The sequence below is a fragment of the Canis aureus genome, chromosome 5 (genome assembly GCF_053574225.1).
Source record: "Canis aureus isolate CA01 chromosome 5, VMU_Caureus_v.1.0, whole genome shotgun sequence".
NCBI lineage: Eukaryota > Metazoa > Chordata > Mammalia > Carnivora > Canidae > Canis > Canis aureus.
In genome coordinates, this window is record NC_135615.1 from 16,895,399 (window position 1) to 16,916,098 (window position 20,700).

The window sequence follows — 20,700 nt, forward strand, 5'->3', positions numbered from 1 at the left end:
CCAGCATCAGAGCAATGATGATGGTGGTTATGATTTTCCAAAACTGCATTTTCCATACCTATATACAAAGTGCTACAACACAAAATTTCTTTAAAATCTTTTATCTTGGGACGCCTGGGTGGCTCAGCAGTTGAGTGTCTCTGCCTTCAGCTCAGACCCCCCTGGATCCTGGGATCTAGTCCCACATTGGGTTCCCAGCAGGGAGCCTGCTTCTCCCTCTGCCTGTGTCTCTGCCTATCTCATGAATAAACAAAATCTTTAAAAAAAAAAAACTTTTATCTTAAAAATCCACATGAATTTTTGTTATCCTGCCCTACAATGAAGTTTGTATGTTTTAGGATAAGAAGGTTTTTTTTTTTTTTTTTTTTTTTTTCAGTAGTATGGTGCATGTAAGCCTAAGATTGAGAGAAAAAAAAACACGTGATTTGTGGTTGGCAATATATCCAAAGAAGAATAGAGCCATGCATAAAACTTGGAAGTCAGAATTTTAGTATTAAATTGGTGATTATTCAAGTGCACAAAGGAAGATAATATATATACTAGTAAAAGATAGTCTCATAGATGCTATTTGGCTCAAGAGAGTAATGGAAGCAAAAGCTGTTTATGTGGTCTGGTGCCCTTTATGCTCTCTACATATTACCAAAAAAGGGGGCTCAGTACTTAAAAAAAAAAAAATCTCTTTGAGGAAAGGTATTTATGGATAAGTGAGAGAAAAATGATTTTAAATGATACTTTAAGAAATTAAAGTTAGCATTAATGAAGCAAGTCTTATAAAATTTCAAAGAAATGGATACTATTGAGATTTTGAGTTTGGGGGCAGGGTTATAATACATTTATGCCTGAGCAAAGTTCTTTCATCCAGTGCTTAACCAAAGGCAAATATGAAATGGAGGTGTATTAACTTGATTGGATGCTAATAATGTCAGACTAGAATCCAAAGATCAGCAAATTACAACATGCTTGGTGCATGTTTGCATCATTAAAGTTTTATCAGGGGATCCCTGGGTGGCGCAGCGGTTTAGCGCCTGCCTTTGGCCCAGGGCACGATCCTGGAGACCCGGGATCAAATCCCACGTCGGGCTCCCGGTGAATGGAGCCTGCTTCTCCCTCTGCCTATGTCTCTGTCTCTATCATAAATAAATAAAAATTAAAAAAAAAAAAGACAAAAAAAATAAAGTTTTATCAGAACACAGCGACAGTCAAGCATTTAAGTATTACCTATGGCTATTTTTTTTTTAAGATTTTATTTATTTATTAATGAGAAACACAAAGAGAGAGGCAGAGACACAGATATAGAGAGAAGCAGGCTCCTTAAGGGGAGCCTGTTGTGGGACTTGATCCTGAGGCTCTGGGACCATGCCCTGAGCTGAAGGCAGACACTCAACAGTCCCTACTTTTTTCTCTTTTAATTGTGACAATGATTGTGGGACCTACAGGACTAAAATATTATTCAGCTTTTTAAGAAAAATTGTGCCAACTCCTAGATTAAACATTAATTTAAGATAAATAATATAACATACTGCAAGATACTGACCTTTTTCCCTGACAGAATCTTCAATATTTAAAAGGCAAGATAATCCCTACTTGGCATCCTCTGTAACTTCAGAAGCTAAATCTTAAGGGTGAGAAGGCTAGAACCTCCAGGCTGAGAAAGATGGGAGCCCTAGGAGAGTACTCTGGGAAATGGGTCAAAATATGTAGCAATATGTACCTGTCTCAGCTAGAAATTAAGCAATTACATTGTACTTCCATTTAGAAAAGGAACTTGGATATTAGAGGAAAAACAGAAGGAATATATATATATATCTTATATATATATTTGTTTTACTTACTTATTAGAGACAGAGAGAGAGAGAGAGAGGCAGAGACACAGGCAGAGGGAGAAACAGGCTCCATGCAAGGAGCCCGACGTGGGACTCAATCCAGGGTCTCCAGGATCAGGCCCTGGGCCAAAGGCGGCACTAAACCGCAGAGCCACTGGGGCTGCCCCAGGAACATCTATTTCTATATGAGCAAACAAGGCTCGGAAATGCAACCAGCTTTTCAAAAAGTGAAACAACAGTTTTCATTCTATTTAGAAGTAAATACTATGGCATTTTTGTGTTATTCAGAACATGACAATCACTAGACTTCACTACCACATCCTCAGAGTTGGAGATTAAGTCTTAATGCCATCTACAAATAACTGGAAAGAATGTGTAAGGTATACCTAGAATACTAAGTGAAAGATTTCAAGGACATCTGTCACCCTAAACTGCTATTCAAACTAATAAAAACAGATAGTAGTTAAGACTGAATAAAGTTCAGCAGTGGATCTCAAATTCCAGTATATTAAAATATAGATTTCAAGGCTGCATCTCACAGAGATTTTGATTTGCAGTATATGGGATGGGACCCCCAAGGTGTAAATTTTTAGTAAGATGGTTTTGATGTGGTTAGTATGTGAGCCACACTTTATTTTAAATGCTCTACTGTCTTCTGCAGTCTTTGGTCTTCCACTCATTAGTTCGAAACAAGAGACCACAAACAGTTAAAAATAAGGAGATTTTAGAAAGAAAAAACCACATCTATAATGAGTATTTTTACTATAACATGTTTTCCTGACAAACCTTAAATTCTGCAAAATCACACTAAAACCAAGTCTTATGGAAAAAACAGAGTAGGAGAAAATCACTGCAAACTATGCAACTTTATTATAACCAGAGCTTTAACAAAAACTTGAACAGCACAGGCAAGCAGCTCAGCATGGTTATAAATTGTTTCAGGAGATACTAAAAACGCAAACAAAACAAAACAAAACAAAACAAAAAAAAAACCCAAAAACAAACAAAAAAATTAGGGTAGAAATGAGGCTTGCTGAGGCTAAGAACACAAAAGTGAAGTTCTGAGCACTGTGGCTATCGTTAAAATGGACAGATAAAAAGTGTAACTTGCCACAGACAAAGCCATGCAAGGCTGGGAGAGCAGAACTGAATTTTCTTTAGAGATCTTGCCTGTGCAGCAGCTGGAGGAGAGCTTTTTCTTTTCTATTTGAAGGTTATAACCCTACTCCTGCTATTCTGATTCTCCTTGCCTAAAAAAAAAATTGCACATATGAACCAACACAGCTTCAGTTTATTGATGTCATTATCCAACTTACTAATTGTACATGAGCTAAATGGTGGTGGAAAAGCAAAATGTAGCTAACTAGACTATGTCTCCTGGTGAAAGTGGAAAGGATTAAGATAATGTGTCAACAATAGACTTTCATTTGACAGTGCCCTATAGTTGAATTACTCCCTCTAGGGTTGGTGTTATCCAAGTGATAGCCATTAGGCCAGCTACTAAGTACTTGAAATGTGGCTAATCTAAATTGAAATTTGCTGCATATGTAAAACACATACTGGATTCAAAGACTTAATACAAAAATAATGTAAAATAACAGCATATTAAAATTTTAAATGGATTACATGATGCACTATTTTCAACATATTAGATTAAATGGTATATATAATTAAAGTTAACTCCAGACATTGGCTAGTAGAAAATTTTAAATTGCATACATAGCTCACTGGACAGCACTGCTCCAGATGAAGTTGCCCATTGTCACCTTCACCTAATTAGCTGAGCCTAGAACCTAATTCTGCTTAACACAATATGCTACATTTTTTAGGACTATAACGGCTGTGAAAATTGTACTGTAGAGTACTTAGTTTTGTTTCAAACTTTTACCAAGATGTTTATCACTTGGAAAAATTTCATCACCAACAATAATGCCATACAATATATCTGCACTTTTATCTGTCATGAACAAATAGTAACAAGAAGATTCCTTTGTTAACAGACTAAGGACCAAAAATTAATAAACTAACAGAGATAAATCAAAGATGTAGCTTTCACTGAAAAAACTACTGCTGGGGCACCGTGGTTTTTCAGCTCAGGTCATGATCTCAAGCCCGGCCATGTGGCTCAGTTCTCAGCAAGGCGTGTGCTAGACATTCTCTCCCTCTGCTCTCCTACCCTGGGGCTCACATAAATGCATTCTTTCTCTTAAATAAATAAATCTATAAAAAAAAAAGAAAAAAAAACAGCACTACCCTTTACCCTTTATCCCAAACGAATATGCACATATCTTTTTTGCACAGTGATACAAACTACTTTGTACAAAGTATGTATTACATACTTCCTTTGGAACAACCCACATCTTTCCTACTCTGGTATGTGTAGGTAACATGTTTATCTACAAACCAGAAATTAAATTTATAAAATACTTTAAGGGAAAGTACACATGCAAAAGAATAAAGCTAAGTTGGACTCTTCACACTATACACAAAAACTAATACAAAATGAATCACGGAGCTGAAACCCTAAGACTCTTATAAGAAAATACAGGCTTATTTCATCACCAAATTTCAAGTGAAAAAATTATATAAATTAGACTTCGTTGAAATTTAAGCTTTTCTTGCTTCAAAGGACATCATCAAGAAAGTGAGAAGTCAATCCAGAGCATAAACAGATTCGCAAATCCTATTCAAAGGACATTTATCTAGTTCTATTAGAAGAAACTCTTACAACTCAATAAAAGTAAACAGTACACTTTAAAAATGACTGAAAGATAACAAACATCTTTTCTAAGACAACATACAAATGACCAAAAAGCACATGAAAAGATGCTCATTAATATTAGCCATTAGGGATTTGACTATCAAACCTACAATGATACTACTCACAGCCACTTAGGTATTATAGTCAAAAGGACAGACTGTAACAAGTGTTGAAGATGTAGAGAGACCAAAACGCTCATACACACTGCTGTCGTGAATATAAAATATTCAGCTGCTTTGGGGAGATAGTCTGGCATTTCCTTAAAAGGTTAAACACATAGCCTTAAAAAGGTTAAAACACAGATTTACCATATGATCCAGTAATTCTACTTCTAGGTATATATCCAAGAGCAGTGAAAACATGTGCCCACACGTGTTCATGGTACATTACTCTTCATAGCCAAAGGATGGAAACAAGTCAAATGTCTGATTAACGAATATGTATTATTCAAAAATAAAAACGAACAAGTACTGTCACAAGATGACATGGATGAACCCTAAAAATATTATGCTGAGTCCAATAAACCAGTCACAAAAGACAACATATTGTAGGATTCCACTTAAAAACATCCTCCACAATAAGCCCATCTATAGAGATAGGAAAGAGATTGCCTAAGGCTGGGGGCAAAGTGAAAGCTATAGGGTTTCTTTTTGTGTGATCAAATTGTTCTAAAACTGATTGTGATGACACCTGCACAACTGGGAATAATACATTAAAAACCACTGAACTGCAAACTTTAAATTGGTAAACTTTACGAGAGGTGAAGTACACATCAACAAAACTGTTAAAAAAAAAAAAGTACCATACATGTGACTTTGACTTGTCTAGCTTAGATTCCCATTTCATCATTTTTCAAACTCTAATATCCTATGAGATGCTTTAAATAAAAAACTGTCACATGGTCATGTAAATCTGGAAAAAGTGGAGTATGATATTCTCCTATAGAAAATTTTAAAGGACCTAAGAATTACTGAAGTAAACAAACTTTAACCTGGGAAAAAAATAAAGAGAATTAAGTACTGACACATGACAAACATAGATGAATCATAAAAACACAATGTTAAGTCAAAGAGGCCAGTCACAAAGACTATATATAATCCATTTATACGAAATGTCCAATATACAGTCCATGCAGCATGAAGATGGAAGGAAAAAAAAAGTCCAAAATAGAAAACTCTCATCAGGATACATAGATGATCAGTGGGTGGGGAGTGGGCAGGGAAAAGAAATAGGGAGTGACTACTAACAGGTATGGTGCTTTTGGTGGGAGTGGGGGTGGTACGTGACTATACCTCAAATTTTAAAAAATAGACATGTGAAATGACCAGTGAGATAAACACTCAATCCTGTAACCTGGGACTTCAGTCCAGATTTTGCCTCTGCCTAATAATAAAAGTGAAGGAGGTCACTTAACTTTTTTTTTTTTTTACCCTCTAAAACAGATTTCCCCTCAACCACCTCCTACTACGTGCCATTACCATTTCAAATCACTATTTCATTTAAGGCACAAATCATAATGTAAAATTATCCTGTTTGTCCATTTCATATTGTCCCTCTATTCTACTACGAGAGAAAAACTCCTGGAACAGAGGGACTTTTGCCTGTTACGTCATGGCTATAATCCCTGTGATTACAACAGTGCTTGGGTCTGTCAGTAGACTAAAATATAATGGGAAAAGTGCTTTTCCCAAAATCATGAAGTATTAGAAGGAAAAAAAGCTGCATATTATAGCAGAGGTATCTCAAAGAAAACATGGGGTTTTCCCTTATAGGTAAGACATTTTTGATACTGCTCTTGAGTGTCTCTGTACACTGCACACAACATTATCTATCCAAAAATTCCCATCTGTCTGCTACTTAGTCATCCTGCCTGTGTTGAGACAGTCAAGGTGGTTGCAGTTTTGTATATAGCTACTGGTCATCTACCATTGGACACTGAGTCTAGGTGTTAAAGGGTTGTCTATTAAAGAGAAAGTAAACATTGGCACACTGCCTAAGTCAATTTTATATACATTAAGTAGCAGATGCAAATGTTGCTTACTATAAGGTATTTTAAAAATTAAAACAGAAGCTTAATAATTAGGAGAGAAGAAGCTCAATAGATCCTATTGGCTGATAATGTTTAACCGATGTATCAACTTTATGGCAACATTCTTTGGACAAATATTACATCCCTTTTCACTCTCTCTTCAATCCTATGTGGCCATTTTCTCACCAGATTCCTTGTCCAATCATAACCCTAGCCAGATTTAGATTATATAGGTTTATTTAGAACAGTTTCAAACTTTCAAGGAAAAAGAAATTCCTATAATGTATCTGTTCCAGAAACAGATTCAGTCATAAAAGAAACAACTACAGGGCACCTGTAGTGGCTTAGTTAATCATCTGCCTTTGGCTCAGGTCATAATTTCAGGGTCCTGGGATCGAGCCCCATGTCAGGCTCCCTGCTCATCAGGGAGTCTGCTTCTCCCTCTCCCCTTGTGCTCTGTATCTCTCTCAAATGGAAAAAAAAAAAAAAAAAAAAAACCCAAAAAACAAAAAAACCCCAAACTATAAAGTCCTCACAAAGATAACAAGAACCACAGAGCAATACAGAATTAAGAGAATTTACAACTATATACATACCTCAGGCCAAGAACGCACAAAAGTTGAATACTGAGAGACTTGCATGAATACAAATCTTGAATGCTTATTTCTTAAAAAGATTTATTTTAGAAAGAAAGAGCAGGCAAATGAGAAGGGGGAGGGGCAGAAGGAAAGAGAATCTAAAGCAGACTCCCCACTGAAATCTTGACCTCACAATCAAGAGTTGGACACCTAACTCACTGAACCACCCAGGTATCCTTGAATGCTAATTTTGAAAAGCAGATAGTGAGAAACCATTTGATAAAATTTAAGCAGACTTTTGACAACAAATTACGATCTATAGGAATAAGTAGACGTTTCCTTATTATGAAAAAGATGAACTTCAAAAAGGGATGAGCTTTACATAGTGATCATTTATCATAAACTAATACCTTTCAATACCAAGAACCTCCCCAATCAAGTATTTTTCCTTTTTAACCACTCTTTTGGAAATGTCATAACTTACCTTTCTAAAATAAAGAACAGGTAATATTACACTCAGAATCTAGAAAAACTTCAAGAAAAAGAACTCTAATCTCTTAGGCTTTTTTCTACATGTACTTTTAATATTCAAAAGTAGAATCATACTACTTTAATGCATGGATTTTCCTACTTAAAATTCAGAGCCATTTTCCCTCATCAATAAAAGTGGTTCTACTACATCATCATTTTTAATGGCAACATTATACATCACATTGCATGCATATACCATAATATGTAATCAAAGAAATGGTTACCATTTATCTAGGTGTTGGAATTTCCAACCCAGCAAAGAACCATAAAAGAGTCATCTTAAGAGACTACTTCCAGGGGTGTATAGGTGGTTCAGCTGTTTGGGTGTCTGCCTTCAGCTCAGGTCCTGGGATCAAGCCCCTCATTGGGCTTCCTGCTCAGTAGGGAGACTGCTTCTCCCTCTCCCACTTCCCCTGCTTGTGCTCACTCTCTACCAAATTAATAAATTAAAAAAATTTTTTTTAAAAGAGACTACTTCCAAACTAATTTTAAAAGCCAGTGATACAAGGATTCATATAGCACAAAAATAGGGCAATAAAAATTACATTAAAAGCAGACTTCCAGAAAGATAACAGCATAAGCATGTTTCTGTATTTGCCCTCTGTAAAACCTATCCAAATTAGAGGGAAGAAAAGAAAATTTAATCAAACCCAACAATGGAATAGTTACAACCCAATAAACTGGCATTGACAAATGGTTTAAGGAGAAAATTAAAATTCATACACAGCACAGAAAAATTACTAAAGACCAACACCCAATTCCTCTAAAGTCTAACGTTACATGCATACTTTAAAAACTATGGCAGGCAGAAGAGCTAGGAGAGAAAGGTCGTTTGGCCCATAGACTTTTTGGCCCAACTGAGCAGAGAACTACTTGAAACGGGAGGGAGGGCCCCACCATTCTAAACCTTTGCCTAGAGTCCAAGAGTGAGCTCTGAGAGGAGAGTTCATCACATACAGAAAAAACAATGAATGAATTGCCCTTTCCCACATTATTATCACTCTCCTCTTAATAGACACTTCTCTTACCCTTTTCTCTGATCTTTAGGCAGATTATAAGCAATTAACTTCTAAGGATACGTTAATGTAGTGTCCAGGAGAATAAGAAACAGAGTCAGAGAACTGAATCACTCTGCATATATACATTCGCATATATCTATATATACAGATGTACAGATACTCAAATTTACTCAACACAAGAACATACATAGAAAACATCCTACACAGGGCCTGTACAGAGACGAAAGTGATGGTATATTAACATTAATATGGTGAAGAAAATAATTTGAAAGAAGTATCAGGAAGCCGATAATTTTTAGACAAATTCTGTTCTATTTTAAACAGGAATTCTATGAAACAAGAGATAAAAGGATAAAATAAGGCGTGGGGGAACTGGAAGAAGTAAGAGGAAGAACTTAAAGATGAAATCATCAAAGAAACAAATACTACATTTGAAGTAATAAAAAAAAAAAAAAAAAGCTTCCTGAAATATAGGAAGCTCTCAACCTGGAGATCGAAGGGGGTCACCATGTACCGGGAAAAATAAAGAACGAATAAAACTGAAACATTATCTTCATAGTCCGGTGAAGCTGTTGAAATTTAAAAAAAAAAATTCTTAACGCATTTAGGCAGAAGAAGTATACCACTTATAAAACAAAAATGCTAGAATACAAAGTAGTAATGTCTTGTGCTAAGAGAAAAAAAATGGATGGGATCCAGAAAATTATTTTTCCAACTAGGATGCTATTTATATATAACAATAGGAGGACTTATCAAATATTTAAGAATTCAAAAAATCAAAGCACTTATAACTTGGGGATGGGATTATTAACAAATAACAAAAATCGTAAGAAAAATCCAGCAAATCTGCAAATTGAAGCTATACTTCTAATACAGCAGTGTGCACTAAATGCACCTAAACTCACCTGGCTTAATATGTGGAATCAACAGCCACTTAGGATTACTGTTTATCTTGAGGATTTTTATGCCAAATGACTGACATTATATATCAAATATTAATTTCCTCAAAATATACTCTTTAAGTTTTTCCTTTATTGTTATTTTAATTCATAAAAGCATTCTATAACAACCATCCCTACACACACACACAGTACTTATTTGACAAATACTGAACAGCAAATGCTCAAGATGGTAAAAGACACTTACAGAATCAAACGGAACTCATTCTTCCCTGGAGTTTTACTTAGTTTCCCAAACTTAACTAGGTACCAACAGAAACCCGAGGTGCTTTTTAAAACTGTTAATATTTCTGGTCCCATATCACCCCTTTTAATAAGGAGTACTTTCAGATTTGTTTGTTTGAACTTCCTAGGTGATTGATAGATACTTGCCAAAGCTACAACATATACTGTAACTTCTTCAAGCCTCCTTATCTTCAAGGCAGATTAAATAACATCCAGTAAATTTTACCATTTACTGTATTTTATCCTATTGCCAAGTTTTTTGACAATTGTAGTTTGGTAGGTATTGGCACTCTGGTATGTCAGATTCTAGATTGTGTCACTAGATTTGAACACAACTTTAAAATCTCTTAAAAATACAGTAGCAGCAAAATATACTTCTGTGAAAAAAGAACAGCTCAAGAGTTTGGTAAGTTAAAAATTAGCTTAAATATATTAAATGAATAGTATATTTGTCCCAATGAATATACTGACCAAATATGAAAATACAGGTTATCCAGAAAAATTGTATATATTATTTTCTGAGCAAAGGAGAAAGCAAATAGATACATTTACCATCACTCTACATTGGATATAAATATTGAAGCCTTAAACTAGCATATAGTAATTAAGCCTCTCCTTAAAAAAATTCAGATACTTGTGTAATGACTTACAGAAGAATGTGAAGACGACCATCAATGAGAATTAAATTCTGGTTAATAGTAATGATTTATAGTAATATAGTTCAATGACTGAGGACAGTAAGTAAACAGTTCCCTACTTATAATTGTCATTAAAAAGTTAAAGCAGCTAACAAAGAAAAGCTGTTTCACACAAAAATGTGTATGTGAATGCACAGCTAGTTGGTTAAAAGCCCCAAACTGCAAATCACCCAAATGTCCTTCAACAGGTGAACAGTTCAACAAACTGAAGTGCATCATACCATAGACTACCCTGAGCAATGCAACAGAAATCCATCATGGATATATACCCCCTTGGTTCTCTAGGGAATTACGCTGTGTGAAAAAAAACTCAACCTCAAAAAGTTACACAGTATGCTTCTATTTACATAACACTCTTGAAATGACAAAATTCTAATGATTGCAAGACACTAGCTAGCTTGCTAGAGTTCAGGGAAGAATGGAAGGAGAGAGACGGTTGTGGCTATAAAAAGCACAAGATATTAACTGTGATCAAACTGTGATGAGCTGTTCTGTATCTAGACTGTGGCAGTAGTTAATCTATTACTGTGTTAATCTCATGTTAATCTATTCATGTGATAAGACTGTATGAAACACAAACACACATACATCACATGCAAAACTGGTAAAAATCTGAATAGGGCCAGTGGATTGTGAAGAAGGACAGAATGTCACCACAAAATATGCCACTTTGGCATGTACTAAAAGACCTATGTGTATGGCAAAGCAAAATTCTATTACAAACATCTGCTCTTCTTATGATGCTGTGAGTTGCCCTCCTTCCCCTACAAAGCTCCAGGCTCCATGCCATTCCTTAGCTCAGGTTGTCTCATATAACTCAACTGCCAGACTCGCCCTAGAGTCCAATGTTTGGGGCACTTGTACAAAATTAATTTGTTTTCCTCCTACTAATTGGTTTTATGTCAAAGAACTTTAGAAAGAAAAAATTTTCCACCCCTACTATTGTAACTATGTCAAACTACTGGTTTTGATAATAATATACTATAGTTATGCCATGTTATTTACAAAGGCAAACTGGATAAAAGGTACACACTCTGTAGTATTTTTTGCTGGAAGGGCAATTTTATTATTGCTCCTCACTAGCCCCACTAAAGTTCCTCATCTCCATGAAGTATGTTTTCGGTTTAATCATCCTGGTCACTCATCTAACCTCCACATTCTCCATCTGTCACCTTCAAAATCAGTCGTTTTGCCATGCAGAGAAAACACCAGTATCAGCCAATCACACCAACAAACTCTACACTATTCCTTTCCCACTGCTCTTGCTCCTTGAGTTTTCATTTTTCCCTTTTTTTCCCCCTACAATTCTAGGTTTGGTACCATTTCAGAAAGACTTTATTCAAATAATGTTTTACTGTAATTCTCCTTAAAAATAGAGTAATCTCAAAAAAAAAATAGAGTAATCTCTTTTGTTGCTATCATTAAATTGCCATAAATTTTTTTAAAAGTTAAGACAGTTCAGGTTAGGCTTACTGTGAAATTCCCAAATCTAACTGACTAGTGCTAGCATTTTAAGAGTTAAATTCTATTCAATATTATCAATGAAAGAAAAAACAGTGCCACATTTAACGTTCCCTTTTTCGTATTATTTTTAAACCCAAAATCTCATGTGTTCTACCTCTAGAACACAATCACAAAGCTTGGCTCTAAAACAAAATAAGAAATATTAGGTATTACTAAACATTCCAAATATAGGAAAAGAGATTACTTGAAAAAAGTAATTCTGAAAGAATATAGTTCTTTGTGCCTAAATCAAACAGATTTTTGCTCAAAACAGAAAGAATCATAAAACAGATAAAGTAAAATACTTTGATTACCTTGAACACATTAGGGATTGTTACAGATTTCAGGTACCTTATTCCATTTAATCCTCAAGGAAATTTACAGGGGGAGTAATAAAAGTAAGTATTTTAGGGGTGCCTGGATAGCTCAGTCAATTAAGCGTTTGACTCAGTTTTGGCTCAGGTCGTATCTCAGGGTGGTGAGATTGAGCCCTGCCTCCTTGGGCTCCAGGCAAGATTCTCTCCCTCTCCTCCTCCTGCCCCCTTGCGCACAAGCGTGGCTCTAAAATAAATAAATCTTTTTTTAAAAGCCTATTTTACAGCTCAAAATTTATTTTTTAAAAAATATTTTATTTATGAGAAATAGAGAAGCAGAGACATAGGCAGAGGGAGAAGCAGACTCCCTGCGGGGAGCCCGATGCAGGACTCTATCCCAGGACCCCAGGATCAGTCTGTGAGCCAAAGGCAGCCGCTCAACCACTGAGCCAATCAGGTGCTCCAATTTTATTAATTTTTGTTACCTTTCTCATCTCCTAAAGTATTTTAAGTTATATTCAAATTCAGAAACTACTATTGACCATAACATTATTTTCTCATTAAATCACCATATATTTCAGCAACTATTATGTGTAAGAACAAGACACACCAGATCAAAAGTATAAGGTAAATATAAATAGTGAAATCATTCTATTTGAATCAGATTTTCTTTTTTTTTTTTTTTTTTTGAATCAGATTTTCAATTAATGTCACCACCCTCAAGGAGCTTGGGGGAAAAAAACACTGAAAATATCTATGAGGAAACAACTCAAATGTCTGCAACATATCATGTATCACAATCAGTTCCTAGTTCTCTGTTCCCCTATCCTCTCATGCTAACCCTTCCCCAACCATGCCCATTCCAAAAAAAAAAAGATTCTCATATAAAAATCTAGAGGGGGAAGCCATATTTCACTCACCATCCCACCTGATGAAAAAACTTAGAAGTTCTGCAATCCTTGTTTACCCCTTAGGGTCAAACTCCATTAAAATACAAACATATCCAAACACCCTAACGTAAATTGTTTTTAAACTACTGTTTTAAAAACACCACTTAGGAGTATCTGGGTGGCTCAGTTGGCTAAGTGTCTGCCTTCAGCTCAGGTCATAATTTGAGTCCTGGGATCCAGCCTCGTGTAGGGCTTTCTGATGAGCAGGGAGTCGGCTTCCCCCCTCACTCTCCCAAATAAATAAAATTTTCAAAAAAGTTTTTATTTTTTTATTTTTTAAAGATTTTATTTATTTATTAATGAGAATACACAGAGAGGAGAGAGAGAGGCAGAGACACAGGCAGAGGGAGACGCAGGCTCCATGCAGGGAGCCTGACATGGGATTCGATCCCGGGTCTCCAGGATCAGGCCCTGGGCTATAGGCAGCGCTAAACCACTGAGCCACCTGGGCTGCCCTCAAAAAAGCTTTTAAAACACCATTTACAAGTGAACTTTTCCTTTCTAGTTGAATTTTATCAAAAGATAATTTACGTAAGTACATTTTAGATAAAGCCTACATAAGAAAGTCAAATTCATAGAAATGACAAAAGGATAATTTTAGGAAAGGGGCAGGGCTGGGGGTGGGATGTCCAGAGGATAGTATGATTGAAAAAGGGTAGTACCCAAGAAGTTTCCTTTATTTTAAGAATGTATTTCAAATTAAGTGGGGAGCATACAGTTCTGAAGAACAGATCATTACCTTTCATTACTGTTCCTTTGACATCTATCATTTCATATTAAAAGAATATACTTTGACAAATGGTTTTTAAAGTCTCTAAGAAGAATCATTCCAAAACAAAATCCTACCCAGAACAGATATCTAGAAGAAATAACAGTAGAGTTGGTCTCTCCTCCCTTGCTCCTCCTAACAGTAACCTGCAAGGTACTTTTTTGCAGAACACCAATGGCACCAAAATGGCAGCTTCAAAGCATGAAGGACACCGATTTAGCAACTATAGTTTCAAATAAATCTTCCTTCAACTTAAAAAATGGTGTTACTGTGATCTCTCCAGCTATAATTAAATGACAAAGAATAATCAGTATATAACACTGTAATAGTAATAAGCTGCCCTCTTAGTATCAATGAACTGTTAATGCTCTGATCTAAGGCCACTCTTCTATTTTGTATACTAAATCTCAACACTGCTCCAGCAATTGCCTCTTTGTAATATCCTACTCTGCTATATCAGTTTATCAGCATATCAATATACTTTAATGGCTCTCATAAAGGAAAGGGGAAGGGAGGAAATGAGGAATGGATGGGAAGGGAAAAGGGGAAAAGGAAAAGAAAGGAAAAGAAATGAAAAGAGAAAGAGAAATCCCTTTCCTTTAACCTACATCCTACTCTAAAAGCCATACTTTTGTTGTCTATTCCTTTTATTCGAAAACTGGTGCCAGATCTCACATTATCCAACCAACTGGCAGACCTAGACGTAAGTCATCCACACACATCCTGGAACACTTTCTTCATTTGGTTTCCAGGAGATATTGTGCCTAAGGTTCTCTTCTACTCCACTGGCTGCTCCTTCCCAATCTCTTTGCTAGTTACTCCTCCAATCCCTGAACCTGCAGCTCTTTGTTCATGGCAGAGGTATGCAAATGATTTGCTAGTTGAATCTGATCACACCCATTCCTTTACGAAATGCCAAAGCTCCACCACACTACATTAGCTGAGTGGGGGTATTTGCAAGAGACCTTATGGCTGCAAAGTTGAAAATATTTACTCACCTTCTATAGTCTGGGTGAAATCTGGTCTTATGGTTTTAAATTCACTCTATATGCTAACGTCTCCAGCTCAATCTCCTTGAATTCCAGACCCAAGTCATCTGCCTACTCCACATCTCCCTTTGATGTCTGAACAGGATTCTCTAAGACAACCCAAACCCACAAAACTCACAATTCTACCCATATTCCAAACTTTTTGTTGTTTAGTTGTTCTTGACCTCAATAAACGAAAATTCCAGCTTACAAATACTTAGGTGAAAACTTTTGGAAGTCATTTTTCACTTCTAGTTTATCTGTTGATTCTTTCAAAATACATCCAGAATCACACCACTTCTATTTTATCATCCTAATCCAAGCCACTACTCTCTCTTTCAGCAAATCCAACAATGTCCTAAGTGATATCTCATTGTTGCTGCTTCTCTTATCCAGATAGATTAAGTCACTCAATATCCTCCAATGGTTCTTCATCTTATTCAAAGTAGAAGCCCAAATCCTTTCAAAAGCCTACAAACAAGGCCCTGCTTGATCTGGCCCTTGCCTCACCTCTTGAACTCATCAACTTCTATCACTTCCTCACCCTAAAAGCCTCCATCATCCATAGCTACCTTGCTTGTTCAAGCATATCAAACATGTTCTCATGTGATGCCCTTGCCATTTACTGATCTCTGCCTGGAACAAACTTTCTTCACCCCATAGTCACATGCCTACCCTTCCTCATTTCTATATAGCAACCCTTCCAAAATTTCTTTATAACAACCTCTACTTCCCTAGATTATTTTATTTCCTCTTATTCAGCTTTATTTTTCCATGAGGCATTACTTTTCTCTAACTCATATTATTGGTTTATTATCTCTCTCCCGTGAATGTCAATTTCTTAAGGGCAGATTTAACTATCTAGTTGTCTGTGGTATCCAGAGTGCCTGGCACATAAAACATGCCCAATATACTTGTATGTGCTACATCAATCTCTTACTGAAAATATCATGTTTTTCCTTACATTTTCTTACTTTACATATTCATTTGCTATAGTAAATTCATGTTGGTTGATCTGTACCAATGCACTACTACAGATTGCTTGATCTCTTCTAACTTTGTTTCTAGTCAACCTTTCACTTCTAGGTGCCTGCCAACTGCATCAATTAAAAAGTTTACAGTGTATAAAAATTTTGCTTCACTTTTTGCAGTGTCTTTAAAATCCCCAGGGCAGTCCTACCTTAGGATTCCTTAAACTTCTTGAATGCAGATTTTTATTGATTCTGAAACCAATTCAGTATTTTTTTTACTTGCTTTTGTTAATATAACTGTAGTCTTTGACACAACGGAGTGCAGTAATAAGGACCAAGGAGAAGAAGAAAATTCTTAAAACTTACACAGGTTGGTCTGCTCATATAAAACTTATTTTTATATATAAAAAAAAAAAAGCAGACTGCTGGGGTGCCTAGGTGCTCAGTCAGTTTAGCGTGGGACTCTTGATCTCAGCCTAGGTCTTGATCTCAGAGTTGTGAGAATTCAAGCCCCGCACAGGAAAAAAAGAAGAGGAAAAAAAGTAGATTGCTGCATATAACACTGAAGAACCAAGTAGAGTAGCAGCAGGAAAAAAATGAAGAAAAATAATTTCACAGAGGTAAAATTTTATCTCTTAAGACTGAGCTTGCTAAATCTCATATACCTTATTTAGGTAATGAGAGCACTTTATGAAGCTAACAGTCTTATAATGCTGTTATATACTGCCTCAAAATGACGCATACTGGCATTGAAAATGCATTAAATTATGCCTAACAGAGCAGCGCTATGGCGGTTGGCAAGAACAAGCGCCTTACGAAAGGCGGCAAAAAGGGAGCTAAGAAGAAAGTGGTTGATCCATTTTCTAAGAAAGATTATTGGTATGATGTGAAAGCACCAGCTATGTTCAATATAAGAAATATTGGAAAAACACTAGTCACAAGAACTCAAGGAACCAAAATTGCGTCTGATGATCTCAAGGGTCGCGTTTTTGAAGTTAGCCTTGCTGATCTGCAGAATGATGAAGTTGCATTTAGGAAATTCAAGCTAATCACTGAGGATGTGCAGGGCAAAAACTGCCTAATTTCCATGGCATGGATCTTACCCATGACAAAATGTGCTCCATGGTCAAAAAATGGCAGACCATGATTGAAGCTCATGTTGATGTGAAGACTACCGATGGTTATTTGCTTCGACTATTTTGTGTTGGTTTTACTAAAAAACGCAATAATCAGATTCAGAAGACTTCTTACGCTCAGCACCAACAGGTCCGCCAAATCCAGAAAAAGATGATGGAAATCATGACCCGAGAGGTGCAAACAAATGACTTGAAAGAAGTGGTCAATAAATTGATTCCAGACAGCATCGGAAAAGATATAGAAAAAGCTTGTCAGTCTATTTATCCACCCTATGATGTTTTTGTTAGAAAAGTAAAAATGCTGAAGAAGCCCAAGTTTGAATTGGGAAAACTCATGGAGCTTCATGGTGAAGGTAGTAGTTCTGGAAAAGCTACGGGGGATGAGACCGGTGCTAAAGTTGAACGAGCTGATGGATATGAACCACCAGTCCAAAAATCTGTTTAAAATTCAGACATTTAATGGTGACAAATAAAAACATATTTGTGATGTTTAATTTCTTATCATTCTTTTTAAATAATCAGGCTCGGTGAAGCAGATGTTCTGAACTGACAGTGCGAACTTTTCAGAACTGTTGTATGGATCTTATCCATTGCTCTTGGCTACTAAATAGCTGCAAAAGGGTAGTGATCTATTTTAAGCTGTAGTGATCTGGATGGAAGTATTCTAGATGGTTAATAAAAGGAAACTTTTTTTTAACGTGAAAAAAAAAATTATGCCTAACAGTTTATAAGTCAATTACACAGGTACTCAAAGCTAATTTCTAAACACCTCAGGCTATAAGTACCTGTTTTTACTAGAAAAAGACGGTTTCAAGTTAAATAATTTTAACTTTAAACAGTCTTTTCAGAAACATAACCTAAGTATCCAATTGCCAGTCCCAAATGTTAGGATAATTTCCAACTTAAAACTGTTATACACTAAATGGATTAAAGCAGCAAAGTTTTCACAACAAAACTGTGAGAAGGTAGGAAAAAAAATAGCCAACCTCAACCCAAAATAACCCATTCACATTCAGGCTAAAAACTGAGTGCTAATGTAAAACAGTTCACAATGACTATAACACACATCAAATTTCTTGATGCAACCAAAACACTAACACAAAAGAGGCATTTCCCTTGAAATGCCTTGAAAGGGGTTTGTAAACCCTTAATACATTATGTTTCTGTGGTTTGAATCAAAGAGTAGTCCCAAGGTTCTCTAGTGTAATCCCAAGTAACAAAATGTCATTAAGAATTAGAAGGCACACAAATACCGGCAACTCCTACTGGATCCAAAATCAGTCCAAAAATGTTCATACTTGACTCCGGGAAAAAAAAAGGGTACTTCTGCACTCTTAAAGAATCTGTTGTCTTAGCATCAATATTATATAACTTAGAATTGTTTTTTAAGTTTTAAATATATTTAAATTAAATGTCAAGTTTTAAATTAAAGTCCATCCCAAACTTTCTGCCACTAATCAATCACACCATGGAATTCTTAATTCCTCTATTCCATTATAATTTTATCACTCTTATAGCACAAAGCAGTGGTTGTCAAACTTTTATGTGCATCAACATCACTTCCAGGAGCATGTAAATATGCAAACATCCAGGTTTTGTAACCCAGAGGTTCTCTGATTCAGTTGGTTACTGAGTAGGACTGGGTGGCATTTTTAAACACCCCAAGGATTCTGGAACAAGTGGTTCTGGAACATTTGCACATGCTTCTGACCATAGGTGAGGAAAGAAGTTGGAATGTTACTCTAAAAATGTAATAAACACAGATTTCTCTGAAATAAAGTACGTTCTGAAAAACACCAAAAAAAAAAAAAAAAAAAAAGATTAGTTAAGGTTACTAGCAGTATATTTTATAGTAGATGTTCACCTTCTGCTAAAATAGAAAAAAAACTAGACTCTAAGTTACTAAATTGGATTTTAGTTCTCTGGCAGGAGAAATAAGATTCATGAGAAACCAACCATTTGAACCATCTGTTGCTGTCCCAGATAAGAACCACAGTACCACAGACGTTACTGTAATCATTTTGATTATTCCATTCAATTATTTCTCTTTAATAATTACTCTTAATCACACATTTTTAAAACACTGAGAATAGAAGATACCAGAGATATCCAATAAGAAGGAAAAGTAAAGACAAACTGTGAGGCAGGAAAGTGAATTAAATGCTCATGAAACTACAAGGATGTCAGTATGGTTAAAGCTGAGCAAATGAAATGTAAAATGAAACAAAGTCAGAGAGGTAACACTGGGAAAAAGCAATGAATCACTTTGGGCCACTGTAAGGACACCTGAGAACGTTCTGAGTAGAGGAGCAATTTGATAGGACTGCTGCATGGAGAAGAAACTGAAGAGCTAGAACGTAAGAAAGCAGAAAGACTGGTTAAGGAGGCTCAAGATTATTGGCCTGAGCAACCGAGAGGCTGCATTTACTATTTAACAAAGTACAGAAAACTGGGAAAAGCAGGTTAGAGAGGGGAAAATGAGAAGCTAAGTTTTGGACACTACCATATAATCACCATAAATGAAGTGTTACATATGATAACAGATGGGCTAATAAACCTAGATTGGTAACTGGGAAGCTAGAGGAAGTTAACTTCTACCTAAATCCAAGCCTAAAAAACAGGAAGGAATTAACTAGGCAAAAGGGGCTGGAGGAGAGATCATATTCTAAAAGGAAACAGCATGTGTGAAGTACCCATGTGTGAGAGAACTCATTATCTTCAAAGAACTGAAGCATATAGGAGTGCTAGAAAATTAGGAGATGTAGCAAGCTGTTCAGTGAAACACTTTTACTTTATCTTAAGGGCAGTGGGAAGACTTTGAAAGATTTTTACATAAAGAATGAGCAAACATACTTTCCTTAAAAGGTGATTCTGGCTATGGTGGGGAAAGTGAACTGTAGGGGAGGGGAAGGAAGAGGAGTATGCTAGTGCTTTAATTCAAGCAAAAGATGATCAGGGTCTGAGTTAGAAAAAAATGAATGGATTCAAAAGCTGCTTCAGAGGCAAGATCTAAGAGACTCATTGAGTGGATATTGGGGATAAGGGAGGATAATGGCATTAAGAAAGTCAAGAGCTAAAGAAAGGAAACCAGGATGCAAAGAGAACTGAAGTTCATACAACTGGTAAATACATAATGAGGATGTTTCACCCAAGCCTCAGGGCTCATTCCATTCCACAGCTACATGAACCTATACAACATTACAAGTATTTACTTAAGCCAGATATTTGTGTTTTGAAAAATCAGTTTTCACGGAAAATAAATTGTCAAATTAGGTATTAACATTTATACTTTATTTATACACTTTAAATATAAAATACCTGTACAGACTTTTCCCAGTTTTTTGTGTTTTGTTTTTTTTTTAAAGATTTTATTCATCTATTTATTCACGAGAGCCACGGAGAGAGA

The 20,700-nt window shown here is 35.9% G+C and overlaps 1 protein-coding gene and 1 pseudogene across 3 annotated transcripts in view; one reads left to right on the top strand and one right to left on the bottom strand.

Moving 5' to 3' along the window:
• WAC (WW domain containing adaptor with coiled-coil) overlaps nucleotides 1–20,700 on the bottom strand; it is an 83,788-nt gene that overhangs the window by 40,681 nt on the left and 22,407 nt on the right. The gene's annotated exons all lie outside the window — the stretch shown is intronic.
• LOC144313343 (small ribosomal subunit protein eS1 pseudogene) lies at nucleotides 16,946–17,756 on the top strand (annotated as a pseudogene).